Source organism: Vigna umbellata, chromosome 7 (assembly GCF_029865625.1).
Source record: "Vigna umbellata cultivar VRB3 chromosome 7, Vumbellata_1.0, whole genome shotgun sequence".
Taxonomy (NCBI): Eukaryota; Viridiplantae; Streptophyta; class Magnoliopsida; order Fabales; family Fabaceae; genus Vigna; species Vigna umbellata.
The window spans coordinates 21481442-21498515 of record NC_142171.1 but is presented as its reverse complement, the minus strand read 5'-3'; the positions used below and the strand labels follow the sequence as shown (position 1 = coordinate 21498515).

The 17074-nt window shown below is 39.0% G+C and overlaps 1 long non-coding RNA gene across 1 annotated transcript; it reads right to left on the bottom strand.

Annotated features, from left to right (window-relative positions):
- Positions 1 to 700: 700 nt before the first annotated feature.
- Positions 701 to 1435, bottom strand: LOC148195410 (uncharacterized). The gene is made up of 4 exons (XR_015780707.1): positions 1362 to 1435; positions 1212 to 1258; positions 1036 to 1131; positions 701 to 947 (listed from the first exon to the last, which is right to left on the bottom strand). It is a non-coding gene; the product is annotated as an uncharacterized LOC148195410 (long non-coding RNA).
- Between the last annotated feature and the right edge of the window lie 15639 nt (positions 1436 to 17074).

Genomic DNA, 17074 nt, shown 5'->3' with positions numbered 1-17074 from the left:
GTAATTTTTTATAAACTTGGACATTACTTCTGTAAATTTCTGGGTATAGCATCTACCGAAGGATGCTAGGTGGTTAAGTATCTACTGAAAGATACTAGGTTTGACACCTACTGATAGGTGTTGATGGATGTTTGGGTCAGGCTCGTGACGTTAAACAAGCGTTACACTAGTGCAGAAAGGGGTTTTAACGTCCGATATTTTGGCCTTTTGACGTCCGCCGTACGCCCGACGTTTATGTGGGTGACGTCGCTCAGACGTCCGTTGTGGCAGGACGGACGTCTCTGTAAACGTCCGTTGTGTCAGCACGGACGTCTACATGAACGTCCGTTGTGTCATGACAGACGTCGACATGAACGTCCGTTGTGTCAGCACGGACGTCTACATGAACGTCCGTTGTGTCATGACGGACGTCGACATGAACGTCCGTTGTGTCAGGAGGGACGTTTACATGAACGTCCGTTGTGTCTGGACGGACGCCTATATAAATGTCCGTTGTGTCTGGACGGACGTCTATATATACGTCCGCCTCCTCCCCCCTGACGTCTACCTTGCTGAAATGTTTTAGGTAGGAGCTGGGGGGTGGACGTCCGTGTGTGCACTGACAGACGTCTGTAGACGTCCGACTGTGCACTAACGGACGTCTACTGGGCGTCTTTTTTTTAAAAATTAGTTTATTTTTTCAATAAAACCACACCTGAAAAGCAGAAAAATGTCCCAGAACAATTTTGCAATAATATAAAAATGCGTTTTATATAAACAAAGTTCTACTTAATGTGGAGTTCAATCCACTACCAAACTATCAACATAAAACTTAAACTAAAAAACTAAACAATGTTCAACAAGAAATATAACTATTCCTAACTCCATCTTTGCAGAAGATAAGCGGTCCACTCCTGCCTTATCTGTTTAATTGTGTCTTCTGTAATAGGCGATGTAGTCTTGAAGCGCTGCAAAATTCAACAAAGATTCATTATTGTTTCATATATAGTTGTAGATGAATATGATTTGTAATGTATTGAAGGTATACATCATTACCTCATTCCAGTCATCTGTAATGACTGCTCGAATGATGGTCTTAATCCAACACATCACATAGAAGCCACATTCCCATGAATCTACCTGGTGGTTACACTAAAATAACAAACTAAATAGTTAAGAATTTAGATCATTCAATAACATAAATGAAAAGGAAACGTTAAATGACTTACAACCTTTGGATACAAAACTTGAACCAGTTGACCACGAGATTTACCAATAACTCTGTACAGATTGAAAACACAAAGTATAATTAATATGACTATTTTATCATAAAAGTTGAAGGTGAACATCAAATTCAAAGTCATTTTTGGAGAAACACTTACCCTTGAAGCATGGTTCTCAACTCAGTTTTCATCCTCCTGTGCAACGAACAAAAAAATATAATTTTACATTGTTTGGGAATGATTACCATCAGCTGCCAGTGCGACCTATCACGAAGGACAAATAGTTATTCAACTAATTAACGAAACTATAATAATAAACTGACCACATATAACAACACCTACCCGTCAATGTATGGCACAAGGTATACGTCTCTTTTTGACTCATCCATCCATGTTTGCAAATAATCTTGTCTGTTTTGAGGTGTGTTACCAGACGGTTGAATGGTCTGAGGTTCAACAAATCCGTACATGGAAGACCGACCTTGGGCTACAACGATTGTGTCCATGTACCTAAAACAACAAAGTTAAGTTGTTAGAAAATATATAACAATGTAAATAAAAGTAATATGAAAGACCAAATTGAGTAACTTACATGCACCACAGCTGAATGATGGAAATATTCAACATCCTGTCTCCCCCAATCACCTCCAATGCATCAGAAAATGTGATATAAACTGGCACATGTGGGGGAAGACCAAATACCCTCAAATCCCAGTAGAGTTCTAATGATGCTTTCTTTAATCTGGGTAATTTTGTCACTAACTTTGATAGAGGATCATCCTCCGCTTCAGCCATCTCATCATCTTCATGTATGACTGTATCATGAATTGGCTGCTTCTGAGGACGTGTGAACTAAAGATAAGAATTTACGTCAAAGCTTTGTCAACAATTATATCAAGAATAAACATAGAAATACTATTTTAAAAGACATTATACCTGTGGAGTAGCGATGTGGGACATGATCAATGCTCTAGGCCATGCAATAAATGATCCTATGGCCTCCCCCACAAAGTTAATTTCTAGAGTGGGTACAGGAACCTGAGCCTGGGGATCCCGAACCTCGTCAATGGTCACACGCACGTGCTGGGGTAATATGGCAACACCATGAATGGTCTCCCCTCCCTCAAGCACTCGTCCGACAACCACAATGCGTGGGGGATCCCCATCAACCAACAGCTCATATTGATCGCTATACTGAGTGGGGTCTACAGCAGAGCATGATCCTTTAGTGCTGACACGAGGTGGTGTGGGAGTTTCATCGACCCCCATGTTGCCTTGCGTCATGGAATGCAGCTTTTCTTCAAGCGCTCTTTGTATTTGTTTTTGTTCTTGTAGCTGCTCCATGAATCGTTGCTCCATTGATCTCATGCTTTGGTTGAGTCTTTCCTCCCATTGAAGATCCATCTGCCTCAGTGTCTCCTGACTCATTGATTGGGGGGTTTTCTGTGTAGGGCCAAAATAGTCACGAAGACCAATCGCCCCAGGAACTCCACGTACACGTCCTGGGTGCTCGGGCCTTCCAATGGCCGTTGTCAGAATGTCGTCCCTACCTTGGCCAGCAAATGTGCCCTGAGTCTGCTGCTCAACCAACTCATCCTGCACATAAAAAAACCAAGTTACTTAGAAGACATGCTGTGATAGATACACAATCAAATAACTGCTTATAATTTGAACTTACAATTCTCTGTGAGATCAAGGCAGCTGAGGAAGATGTCATGTTCCCATCAGATTTAGTCCGAGCAGCCTTCCACAGCTCGTACCTAGCAGGTGCAGGTGCTAGGTCCGGCGACTCAAGTCCCAAGGCATCGGCTCTAGACTTTCTCAGTTTCTTCTCCAATTTTGCATATCCACCTCGTGATAACAAGTGGGGTGCGTCGTTTAACCTTTGTCTTTCTTGGGCGGCTAACCTTTTATCCTGTGAACCCATGTATATAAGTAAGTGTAAAATCATAAAAACTCAATGAAAGACGATCTTAAGAAACATACCTTCCATTCCTCAGACTCTCTAGATGCACGAAACTGCATCCAATCCTCCTCCGTGAAGGTATAATGCTGAGATGGATTTTCATGTTGTCTATCTCCAAAGACATATAGTCGTGTCAGCCTTGTCTTGAAATCCCTCCATCTTATCGCTATATGCGATAACACTTTCTTTCTGATTTGCATTGTGTTTGGAATATTGATAACGGTTGAAAAACTGTTATTTTTATGCTTAAATTTGATACCAAAAGCAACCTTTAAGACTTAAAAACTAGCTTGAACTCATATTTTTGCTTTAGTTTTGAGAATAAGAGAGTTGAAAGTGAATTTAATGGTTTTTTGCAAGATTCCTTTGATTTTGTAGGCTAATTGAATGATTTGAAAGAAGAATTGAAATACCGAATGATTGGAGTGCTGAAAAGTCAACCAGAAACCAGAAAAGTCAACCAGTCAACCAGAAAAGTCAACCAGTCAACCAGAAAAGTCAACCAGTCAACCAGAATGCTGAAAAACCAACCAGAACGCAGAAAAAGCCTGACCGAGTGGCGCTGAGCGGAAACATACCGCTGAGCGGCACTTTTCGGGTGCCGAAATCACCGCTGAGGGGCAAAACAGCAGCTGGGGGGCAAAATGGTTCATGCGCTAGTACCGCTCAGTGGTAAAATACCGCTGAGCGCCATTCTAAGTGGGCTTGGACCGGTTTTCTTTTGTTTTTATGGGCTTGGACTTGTTTTATGTTATTTTTATGCCCTATTTAAGGACTTGCACGTCCTAGGGTTTGTATCTTTGGCTGGGAGGAAGTAGAAACACACTTTTCACCCCTTGGGGGTAGATTGGGAGATGGTGACGGCTCTCCTCTTCTCTTTCTCGGGTTTTTCTATCTCTTTCATTCTTTCATTGTTATTCATCTAGGTTCATCATGAATATGGTGAACTAAACTCTGTATGTTTGTTGGGGAATCAATGTAATCTTTTGAAGCTCTCATATATGGAATCTGTTTTTACATCTTTTAATTAAGACTTATGCTTTCTTTCATCATTAGTTAGGGTTTTTCCTCTTTGCTTAATGCTTGCATTGTTTAACTCATTCGATGCATGATTATTGGTTTTGTCGATACGGGCGCGTACGGGGAAGTCTAGATCCGGGGAATTTCTCCCAATTTTATATTGGTTGTCGTTAAGCTCCTGCACTTATGAACTGATCATTAGGAATGCTAGGAATTGTATGAACTCGTGATTAGGGAGAAGCCTTCTTGAAAGGTACATTAGAGAGTGGCATTAACAATGATGATTTGAATGTTGAATTCCTAAAATATATGAGAGTGGATAAGATGAAATTGACCCCCAACAACATATTCATCAATATATTTCATTGAAAGTGTGTGTCTTTTGTTTTAGCCATTGATCAACCTCATGCATACATGTTTATTTTCGTCTTTTGCATATAAAACTCCAAATATTTCTTCTTTAAGTCTTAGCTAATCAAGAAACCACACAACTAAACTAGGCCGTGAGTCCTTTGGGAAGAACAATACTTGGTCTTACCAAGTTTTATTACTTGAACGATTCGGTCATACTTGCCGATTGAAAAACAAGTTTGTGACATCATAATTTGGTGTTCATAAATTTGTCCATCAAGTTTTTGGCGCCGTTGCCGGAGACTCGTGGTTTAACTGGTTAATTTGTGTGATTATTGATTATCTTTGACTTATTTTTTTATTTTATTTTTAAATTTCGAATTTATTTTATTTTATTTTATTTTTCTGTTTTCTGTTTTTCTGTTTTCTGTTTTTATTCTGTTTTGTGTTTTTATTTTATTTTATTTTTATTTGATTTCATTTTATTTGATTTGATTTTATTTTGATTTTATTTGATTTTATTTTATTTTATTTTCTGTTTTTATTTTTTGGTTATTATTTTTTTTTATTTTTCTATTTTTTTATTTTTTGTTTTTTTTGTTTTTATTTTCATTTTTTTTTGTTTTGTTATATTTTTTCGTTTTCTGTTTTTAATTTTTTCGTTTTCTGTTTTTATTTGTTTTTTTTTCTGTTTTCTGTTTTCATTTTTCTATTTTATGTTTTTATCTTCTATCTTGCTATCTTTTATCTTCTTATAATTTATTCTTTGTATCTTCTCTATCTTTTTGTGCTAACAAATATTTTCTAGAGTTTTGTGCCTAATGCTTGCAGGATGCAATTCGGACAAGAATTTAACTATATGGGCACTCAATTCTTCAAGGTCAACAAAGGAAAGCAAGATATTTCTTCATTCAGGCAGGGCATGGAAGAATCACTGGGTCATGCATGGGATAGATACAAAAGCTTGCTACGAAAAACACCCACGCATGGATTTGATGAAGTGGAAGTAGTCCTTACCTTCCTTGGAGGTCTTGGTTCACAAACCAAGATGATGCTTGATGCCTCAGCAGGAGGCAACATTAAATGGAAAACTCCAAAGGAAGCAACAGAAATTATTGAAAATATGGCTACTAGTGATAATGAGCTCAACAGTGAAAGAGGAGCTCCTATGCAACAGAAAGGAGTTCTACAGTTACAAACCAATGATGCCTTACTTGCACAGAACAAGATACTAACTCAACAATTGGAGAATCTCACAAAGATACTTGCACAACTGCCAAAAGAGTTAAAGACTGTTGCACAGGTTCAACCACAGATGTGTGAATTATGTGGTGGTGACCATATAAATGGTCAATGCGCCTTTCTAGTGGAAGCTTTAGAGGATGTTAACTTCATGGCTAATCAATTTCCATACTGTCAGGGGAACTTCAATCAAGGGTGGAAACCACACCCAAGTATTGGTCAAGGACAAAGTAGGCAAGCTGGACAATCAGGGCCATTTCACAAGCAACAACAGCAACAACCAACCTTATGGCAACAAATGTCTACACTTAATGAAAGATCAGCAAGGTTGGAAGAAACTCTTCAGCAATTCATACAGAAAACTGAATCTTCTCAAAAGAGCACTGAAGCTGCTATCAAGAACTTGGAGATTCAAATGGGTCAGATTACTAAGCAGTTGGAAGAAAGGCCTGACAAGAATTATGGGGCTAATACTGAGGTTAACCCCGGGGAAGAGTGTGAAATGCTAGTGAGTGTAAATGTTGAAAAAGTTGAGTTGGAAAAAGAAGAGAGAGAAGAGAGAAAAGAGAGAAAAGAGAGAAAAGAGAGAGAAGAGAAAGAAGAGAAAATTTGTGTGAAGATTGAGAAAGTGAGTAGAAAAAGAAAAGAAAAAAAGAAAGTGAGAGAAAAGAAAAAGAGGACGAGAGAAAAAAAGAAAGAATCATATGAAAAACCTCTTCCTCATCCAAAGAAGTATCATAGGAAGGAAAAGAAATTTAAGTGGTTCATGGAAATCTTCAAGAAATTGGAGATTAAAGTTCCTATGATTGAGACACTACAACAGGTTCCTGGTTTGATCAAATTTCTGAAGAAGTTCAGTAGAAAGAAGAAAAAGAAGATGGAACATGAGCTTTTTTTGGGTCAAGCTAGTGACGTTAAAAGAGCGCTTGCTGGGAGGCAACCCAGTGATTTAAGAACTTTTAATTTTTGGTTTGGTGATGTAATTTTGAACTTTTGGGTATTTTTGTTTTTGTTATAAGTTTGTTACAGGGTTTACATCTACTGATGGATGTTAGGCGGAAGAGTATCTACTAAAGGATACTATGTTTGTATACACCTACTGATGGGTGTTGGTAAGAAAGATTTGCATCTACTGAAGGGTGCTGGAGGATTTTGGGTCAGGCTCGTGACGTTAAACAAGCGCTACCTGGGAGGCAACCCAGTTGATTGATTTTATCTGTATTGTTTGTTTTGATTCTGCTTTAGTTGCATGATAGGGTTTGAATGTTTGAGTGATTTGAGAAATTAATTGCAGGGAGCAAGTGAGGGGCATGAGTAGAAGGCACCTAGGGTAAGCTAGGAAGAAGAAAAGCACAACACAAAAGTGCCGCTGAGCGGCAAATTGCCGCTGAGCAGTGGTATCGAAAAAGGGGCTTAGGTTGCCCCTTAGCGGAACCTGCGCCCATTAGGGTATTTTATACCCTAAGTCACGCTTTGGCCTCTATTTTTAGATTCTTCTCTGCACACACACTCCTAAACATTTTTCCAAAAGTTCTCTACTTTTTCCTTTCATTCCTCTTTAGAAAATGTCCCTTCCACTCACTTTCTCACTAGTTTTCCATCTAAGTTTGGGGTTGGGAGAGAGCATCATTGATGGGTCTGAGTTTTTCAAAGCACTAGAGTAGGATTTGTTTTATCAATCACTTTTGTTTTTAGAATAGGATTTGATGTACTCAATTGGAAACTTTGTCTGTTATGATGGTTTGCTTATGATTATTGTTTGATAAGTAATGCCTGATGATGCTTTGATATTGATTGATGTTGAGAATGTGCACATTATATGCTTATACAGGTGGTTCACAAGCATTGTGAACAAATGCAAGATGTTATGATTGTGATTATGATTCTAAGCAGGATGTTATATGTGGAATGTGAATGAGCTTATATGTGAGGTTTTGAGCTCCAGAGTTGTTATTGTTGAATACTATTACTGTGAAAGCATGAATGACTTTGCCCAGGTTTTCTATGATTGAATTACTTGCTTGTTTGCATCATATGATCAAGGCCATTTGTTGATAACCCTTCTATTAGCTAAATTCATAAATTGAGCCCACTAAAAGAGAACACTATGTGTTCTATCCTTTGAACCCTTAGCCTTGAACATAAATTGAAAAACCTTGTTGAAAAGCTTTACCTTGAGTTAAGTAGAAAATCTTTTGTGGTATTGATAAATGTTCAAGTTTGGGGTTGTTGAGAAAGCATGAAAAAGGAAAAGCATTGAGCTAAAAGCTAAGAAATAAGAATGTGAAAAGAAAAAGAGAAAGAAAAGAAAGGCAAAGCTCAATGCAAAGGCAAGTTGGGAAAAATAAGAATCATTGTGTTTATATGTTTCTCTTAACTCAAGGGTTTTGTGATCTAGAAAAACCAATTTTCTTGTTAGCCCAGCCACGTTATAAGCCATAGAAAAGTCCTTGTGATGATGCTTGCTGGTAAGTGTTTTTGATTGTGGTTAAATGAAAGGCAAAGTTGATTCATGTGACATTGTAATAGTAGAGTGAATGAGTGAATATCTCCTATACACTTGTGTGTTTGAGTGAAACACTTTATCTAGTGAGGATAGATTCCATGAACACATAAGAACATCTTTGCTTAGTTAATTGATCATTCATGAAAATAGCATTTGTTGGATAGTATGTGTTTGAGTGATCACTAAAAGCATGTGCACATCTTGATTGAAGTCTTGATGATGAGCTAAATTGAGTATTTACTTGTCTTGAAAGAAGGATTTTTGAATGTGGTGAACCATTATATGGATTGAAGGAAGATTGAGTTACATCTTGTTTGCTTGAGGACAAGCAAAGTTTTAAGTTTGGGGTTGTGATAACGGTTGAAAAACTGTTATTTTTATGCTTAAATTTGATACCAAAAGCAACCTTTAAGACTTAAAAACTAGCTTGAACTCATATTTTTGCTTTAGTTTTGAGAATAAGAGAGTTGAAAGTGAATTTAATGGTTTTTTGCAAGATTCCCTTGATTTTGTAGGCTAATTGAATGATTTGAAAGAAGAATTGAAATACCGAATGATTGGAGTGCTGAAAAGTCAACCAGAAACCAGAAAAGTCAACCAGTCAACCAGAAAAGTCAACCAGTCAACCAGAATGCTGAAAAACCAACCAGAACGCAGAAAAAGCCTGATCGAGTGGCGCTGAGCGGAAAAATACCGCTGAGCGGCACTTTTCGGGTGCCGAAATCACCGCTGAGGGGCAAAACAGCAGTTGGGGGGCAAAATGGTTCATGTGCTAGTACCGCTCAGCGGAAAAATACCGCTGAGCGCCATTCTAAGTGGGCTTGGACCGGTTTTCTTTTGTTTTTATGGGCTTGGACTTGTTTTATGTTATTTTTATGCCCTATTTAAGGACTTGCACGTCCTAGGGTTTGTATCTTTGGCTGGGAGGAAGTAGAAACACACTTTTCACCCCTTGGGGGTAGATTGGGAGATGGTGACGGCTCTCCTCTTCTCTTTCTCGGGTTTTTCTATCTCTTTCATTCTTTCATTGTTATTCATCTAGGTTCATCATGAATATGGTGAACTAAACTCTGTATGTTTGTTGGGGAATCAATGTAATCTTTTGAAGCTCTCATATATGGAATCTGTTTTTACATCTTTTAATTAAGACTTATGCTTTCTTTCATCATTAGTTAGGGTTTTTCCTCTTTGCTTAATGCTTGCATTGTTTAACTCATTCGATGCATGATTATTGGTTTTGTCGATACGGGCGCGTACGGGGAAGTCTAGATCCGGGGAATTTCTCCCAATTTTATATTGGTTGTCGTTAAGCTCCTGCACTTATGAACTGATCATTAGGAATGCTAGGAATTGTATGAACTCGTGATTAGGGAGAAGCCTTCTTGAAAGGTACATTAGAGAGTGGCATTAACAATGATGATTTGAATGTTGAATTCCTAAAATATATGAGAGTGGATAAGATGAAATTGACCCCCAACAACATATTCATCAATATATTTCATTGAAAGTGTGTGTCTTTTGTTTTAGCCATTGATCAACCTCATGCATACATGTTTATTTTCGTCTTTTGCATATAAAACTCCAAATATTTCTTCTTTAAGTCTTAGCTAATCAAGAAACCACACAACTAAACTAGGCCGTGAGTCCTTTGGGAAGAACGATACTTGGTCTTACCAAGTTTTATTACTTGAACGATTCGGTCATACTTGCCGATTGAAAAACAAGTTTGTGACATCATAATTTGGTGTTCATAAATTTGTCCATCAAATATCAAAATGTTGCTGTTTAAAACCAAAAACTTGTTACCAAAAGAAAACATAACAGATAAGTATATCACAAATTGCATGAAGTATAAACATACCTGAACATCTTGCCATAAGAGGTTCTTGTCGACCTCTGGGACGTCATCCCAACATGCATGAAGGATAGAGACATGACTTTTTGCTAACTTGCCCAGATAACTCCTAAACCTATCAGCATTTGGCCCTGATGGATGACCTGATCTGGGGTCAATGTCAACATGCCTCCTCTGACCATCCACGCGTCCGGATGTCACATCTGCCACTCGGGTGACGCCTCGTCCACGTCTGCTCTTTCCCGATCCTGAGTCTGAGGCCGACATACCTGAAAAATTATACAACGTTAGTAATAATTCAATTATGATGAACATACATATAAAGTCAATAAAAGTGAAAATATTAACCTATTAATTAATTGTTTTTTCCCAAATGCCTTCGTTGTGATCACTACGAATTGCCTGCATTACATCGGCAATGTCATCAACTGGGTCTTCAGTGGGTCTACATGCAACAGATGATGTCTCAAGTATATCAAGAGAATCGTCATCCTCATGTCCATGCATGTTTCTACCTTCTAAAACCACTGACCATTTGTTATTCGATGGATCACTTACGTAGAATATTTGTCTTGCTTGACTAGCCATGATAAATGGTTCATCAGTGTAATTCATCTTGTTCAAGTCTACCAATGTGAAACCAAGGTCATCCATCATGACACCAGAATTTATATCAACCCATTTACACTTGAAAACTGGTACTCTAAAAGTAACGTAATCAACTTCCCATATTTCTTGTATTATTCCAAAATAACTGATGGATGCTGTGATTGGATTTTTGTCTTTAGAACTAGCAAAGTGCACAGCCTCAGCTTGTAGTGTGACGCCACTATTTTGAACTCTGCTTTTGTCATCTTCTACCTTTGTCTGAAACGAAATATTGTTTATATAGTACCCACCATATGTAATGACCTCTGTGTTCGGCCCACGAGATAACCTCAATAAAGTTTCAGAAACATGTGGAGTCGCATACATCTTTTTCTTAAACCATCCCAAGAAGGTTTTCACATGTTCATTAAGATGCCATTTTTCACTCATTTTTGGGTTTGCTGCCTTTATTTCATTAACGTGGTCAGAAATGTAAGGAATCACATCAACAGTGTTGTTTAAGACGTACAAATGAGCTTGGTCAATTTCTTTTCTGCTAACACTTTGAATTCTCACACCTCGAACACCCTTACCTTCACATTTTCCTTCATTTTTGTTCTTGGGAAGACCGACGGGTTCACAAGATGGCATATAACTTGAACAAAATTCAATGGCTTCTTCTGCAACGTATCGCTCTATGATTGAAGCTTCTGGTCTATACTGATTCTTGACATATCCCTTTAAGATCTTCATGTATCTTTCAACTGGGTACATCCACCTTAAGAAGACCGGCCCACATATTCGAATTTCTCTGACTAGATGAACAATCAAATGTACCATGATGTCAAAAAAGGAAGGTGGAAAATACATCTCCAATTGACATAGTAGTCTTATTCCCTCATTTTCCAATTCATCTAAACCTCGAGGGTCAACAACTTTCTTGCAAATGGCATTAAAGAAAAAACTCAGACGTGTCAGAATACCCCTAACAGAAGGAGGTAATATACCTCGAATAACAACTGGTAACAACTGTTGCATCAATACATGACAATCGTGAGACTTTAAACCAACTAGCTTTAAGTCTTGCATAGACACAAGGTTACTAATGTTTGAAGAATAACCTTGCGGAACCTTCACACTTCTTAAACAGTTACAAAAACTTTGTTTTTCTTTTTTGGAAAGTGTGTGACAGGCTGGGGGCAGATAGGTGCGTCTTCCTATTATCTGTGGATGTAACTCAGATCGGATTCCCATGTCAGCCAAATCTTGTCTTGCTTTTATTCCGTCTTTGGTCTTCCCTTTGACGTTTAATAAAGTTCCGATAACACTGTCACAAACATTTTTTTCAACGTGCATCACATCAATACAATGTCTAACATCAAGTTCACACCAATATGGAAGCTTAAAAAATATCGATCGTTTCTTCCAGATGTTCTTTGCATAGGTACTTTTATGATGTTTTCCAAACACAATGTCAATGTTTTTCACTTCGTTGTACACCTCTTCACCATTCCGGGGTCTGCACACAACCTCATCCTCAGCACTTCCATTAAATGCTTTTTTCAATCTACGATAAGGATGATTACGAGGAAGAAATTTTCGATGTCTTGTATATACTGTCTTCTGACCATGCTTCAACTGAAGGTAACTAGTGTTTTCTTCACATATGGGACATGCAAAATGACCTTTAACACTATAACCGCTCAAGTTTCCATATGCTGGGAAATCATTTATAGTGCAAAACAACATTGCACGCAAACGAAACTGTTCCTGAACATGTGAGTCAAACACGTCGATGCCTTCTTCCCACAACAATTTCAAATCATCAATTAAAGGTGCTAAGTAAACATCAATGTCATTTCCAGGTTGTCTAGGACCCGATATCATCATGAACAACATCACATATTTTCTCTTCATGCACAACGAAGGAGAAAGATTGTAAATCATCAACATAACTGGCCACGAACTGTGTTTTCTACTTAAGTTTCCATAAGGATTCATACCATCAGTTGCAAGTGCAAGCCTTAAGTTTCTTGGATCTGCACCAAATTCAGGAAATTTGTCATCAATCTTTTTCCATTGTGGAGAATCAGCAGGGTGTCGAAGAAGATTATCGCACTTTCTTTCGTCAGAGTGCCATTTAAGGTTCTTTGCATCTTCTTTAACAGAGAACATACGTTTGAACCTAGGTATTATAGGCAAATACCACATCACCTTAGCAGGTGCACCATGATTACCTTCATCACCAGTGACTCTGTCAGATTTCTTTTTAAAACGGGATAAACCACATGTTGGACAATACTTTAACAAAGCAAACTCCTTTGTGTACAAAACACAATCATTAGGACAAGCATGTATCTTTCGATATTCAAGACCCATTGGACATAAAAAATTTTTGGCCTCGTAATTACAAATAGGTAGAGTATTATTTTCTGGAAGCATCTCCTTCAACAACTCCAACAACTCGGTGAAACTTTTATCGGTCCATCCATTCCTTGCTTTTAAACTAAATAATTTTAAAGTTGAAGACAGACGTGTAAAGTTCGAGCATCCTGGGAACAACGGTTGCTCTGAATCATTAATAAGAGAATCATACAAATTAGCCCTTACAAAATTATCTTCACCGACATCACGTATCATGTCCTCTAAATGGTCACTCATCCATTCTTCCACATAATCTGTTCCTCGTGACGTGGTTTGCTGCTGCAGTAGTTCTCCATGCCAAGTCCAAACGGTATAAGTCCTTATTATGCCGTACATGAATAGATGGTCACGCACATTGCCTAAGTCTTGCCGTATTTGATTAAGACAACGCACACAAGGACAAAAATATTTCCCGTTGACGGACTTAGCATTTTGTTCAACGTATTGCAAGAACTTCGAAACACCCTTCTCATACTCTTCACTGATGCGACGTTCCTTCATCCAGCTTCGATCCATACTATGTTCGTAAAATCATTAGTTCAAGTGTTTTAACTCTCACAAGGTTAGGCCCTACCCATTCAAAAAAACTAATTTTCATAATTATATCAGCCACGTGCATTGAAGTCTACATCATAAAATTCATAAGATTTCGGCAGCATTTCGCATTGGTCTCCGAAATACACGAAATGAGAGTAGTCAACGATGACCACAATCAAATATGCATCCGGAGAACAACACAAGTACTGAACCGAAATTTTATCAATCTTATCCTTAAACTCCAAATGACATGGAATTGCAAATTATGGAAATTAATTTTCTCAAACTGTCCAATCGGACAATTCAAAATTTAACACAAACGATTAAAAGATTAATCGTTTGTCTTAAATTTCAAACGGGAACTAAGTGTCACTCAATGATTTGATACTTATATAATACACAACTAATACAGATATATTCAAAAGCCAATTACGCAGTCACATTTTACAGTAAAAAACGTGCATTCACAAAACTCAATTACATGCATACAAAAAAATTTCAACCAACAAGCTAACCTGAAAAGTAGATTCGAAATGAAAAGGATGAAAACGGAGGAGTGAACGGCCTAAAACGCAGTCCAAAAACAGTCAAAGAAGCCTCCAAGAACACGCAAGAGTCTGCAAAAAAACGGACCGAAAACGATTTTTAATCGGTTCAAATCAAAGGTATTTCATCACACAGCAATGTAATCGGATTGAAAATGAATTTAAACGGTCCAAAAACGAGAAAACTCACCTGGAAATCAATGGCGCAGCAGCGTTTTGCGGAGGAGGACGATGAACAGTGCGTTTCCAAACGTTAACTGGTCACTGGTTCGCGGGAGCACGATATTATACTCTTAGACGTTCAGCGAGCTTGTGGACGGACGTCTATAATAGTATAGACGTCCGGTTCGTCACTAATGTGACGTCTTTGAGGATTTAAAAATGATATTCGCGGGTGGGTTTAAACGTCAGTCCTTGGTTGCGTCGACGTCTGTAATATGATAAACGTCCGTTTTGGGGGGCTGACGTCTATTATATTGAACAAACTGAACGTTTCAACTCCCCATGGCAGGCCCTCAACGTCCGTCGTAAGAGGGCCCGGACGTCTATAATAGTATAAACGTCTGGCCCCGCATATGGGACGTCTCTGGACCTGAAGAGAATTAAATATCCAACCACCCTGTCAGTACATTAAACGTCCGTTATACGGGCTCGGACGTCTATAATATTATAGACGTCCGTGCCCTCTTAGGACTGACGTTGAGGGCCTGAAGAGAATTAAATATCCAACCACCCTGTCAGTACCTTAAACGTCCGTTATAAGGGCACGGACGTCTGTGTTTATTATAGACGTCAGAGCCCTCCCAAAACGGACGTGTAAGGTCCCTACTTGGGAAATTGAAACGTTCAGCCTCCTAGACGTCCGTCCCCCTGAGACGGACGTTTAAGGGCTGCAATGGGTACTTGAAAACGTTCACCTATAAACGTTCAGCCTTTTAACGTCCGTCTCCGAGGACGGACGTTCGCTATAGTATAAACGTCCATCTCGGCCAGGGACGGACGTTCAAAGCCTGCAAATGGTTTTCACTGTTCAGCCAAATAAACGTCCGTCACTTAGGACAGACGTTCACTCAAGTATAAACGTCCGTCTCGGCCAGGGACGGACGTTCAAAGGCTGCACATGGATTTTCACTGTTCAGCCTAATAAACGTCCGTCACTTAGGACGGACGTTCACTCAAGTATAAACGTCCGTCTCGGCCAGGGACGGACGTTCAAAGCCTGCACATGGATTTTCACTGTTCAGCCTAATAAACGTCCGTCACTTAGGACGGACGTTCACTCAAGTATAAACGTCCGTCTCGGCCAGGGACGGACGTTCAAAGGCTGCACATGGATTTTCACTGTTCAGCCTAATAAACGTCCGTCACTTAGGACGGACGTTCACTCAATTTTAAACGTCCGTCTCGGCCAGGGACGGACGTTCAAAGGCTGCACATGGTTTTCACTGTTCAGCCTAATAAACGTCCATCGCGGGCAAGGACGGACGTTCAAAGAGCTGATAGGTGTTTACTAGTTCAGCCTATTAAACGTCCGTCACCCAGGACGGACGTCCAGAACATTATAAACGTCCGTCTCGACCAAGGACGGACGTCCAAAGGGCTGACACGTGTTCACTTTGTTCAGCCTATAAACGTCCGTCGCCAAGGACGGACGTTCATAACATTATAGACGTTCGGCTAGCCCCAGGACGGACGTCTACAGTTCCACTTATTTACTAATATGCCACCGGTCAATTATATACGTTGGGGCTTTTGTGGACGGACGTCTATTGGGAGACGTTAAAACCCCTTTCTGCACTAGTGTTACCTGGGAGGCAACCCAGTTGATTGATTGTATTTTTGTTGTTTGTTCTGCTTTAGTTGCATGATAGGGAATTGGATGCATGAGTGATCTGAGAACTTAATTACAGGGAGCAAGTGAAAGGCATGAGTAGAAGGCACCTAGGTTAAGCTAGAAAGAAGAAAAGCACAACACGAAAGTGCCGCTGAGCGGTAGTGTCGCAGAATGGGCTTAGGTTACCCCTTGGCGGAACCCGAGCCCATTAGGGTATTTTTATACCCTAAGTCACGCCTTGGCCTCTGATAACAGTTGAAAAACTGTTATTTTCATGCTTAAAATTGACACAAAAAGCAACCTTTACACTTAGAAACTAGCTTGAAATCATGTTTTTATCCATATTTTCATAAATAAGAGAGCTGGACAGGTTTACGCTTGATTTCATTGTTTTTGTGCAGGTTTTAAGGTGAATTTAGTGAAAGAAGTGAAGACGGAGAGAGATGGAATCAGAAAAGTCAACCAGAAACCAGAAAAGTCAACTAGTCAACCAGAAAAGTCAACCAGTCAACCAAAAAGTCAACCAGTCAACTAGAATACGAAAAAAGTCAACCAGACGAGTTTTGGGCCAGTTTTATGCGATTTTATGATCTGTTTGGGCCTGGACCCGTTTTCTATTTTTTTATGTCCTATTTAAAGACCTAGATGTCTTAGGGTTGGTATCTTTGGCAGAAACGAAGCAAACACTCTCTCTTCCACCCCTTGGGGTAGATTGGGAGATGGTGACAGCTCTCCTCTTCTCTTTCTCGGGTTTTTCTATCTCTTTCATTCTTTCATTATTGTTCACCTAGGTTCACCATGAATATGGTGAACTAAACCTTGTATGTTTGTTGGGGAATCAATGTAATCTTTTGAAACTCTCATATATGGAATTTGTGCTTGCATCTTAATCTAAGATTTATGCTTTCTTTCATCATTAGTTAGGGTTTTTCCTCTTTGCTTAATGCTTGCTTTGTTTAACTCATTCAATGCATGATTATTGATTTTGTCGATACGGGAACGTA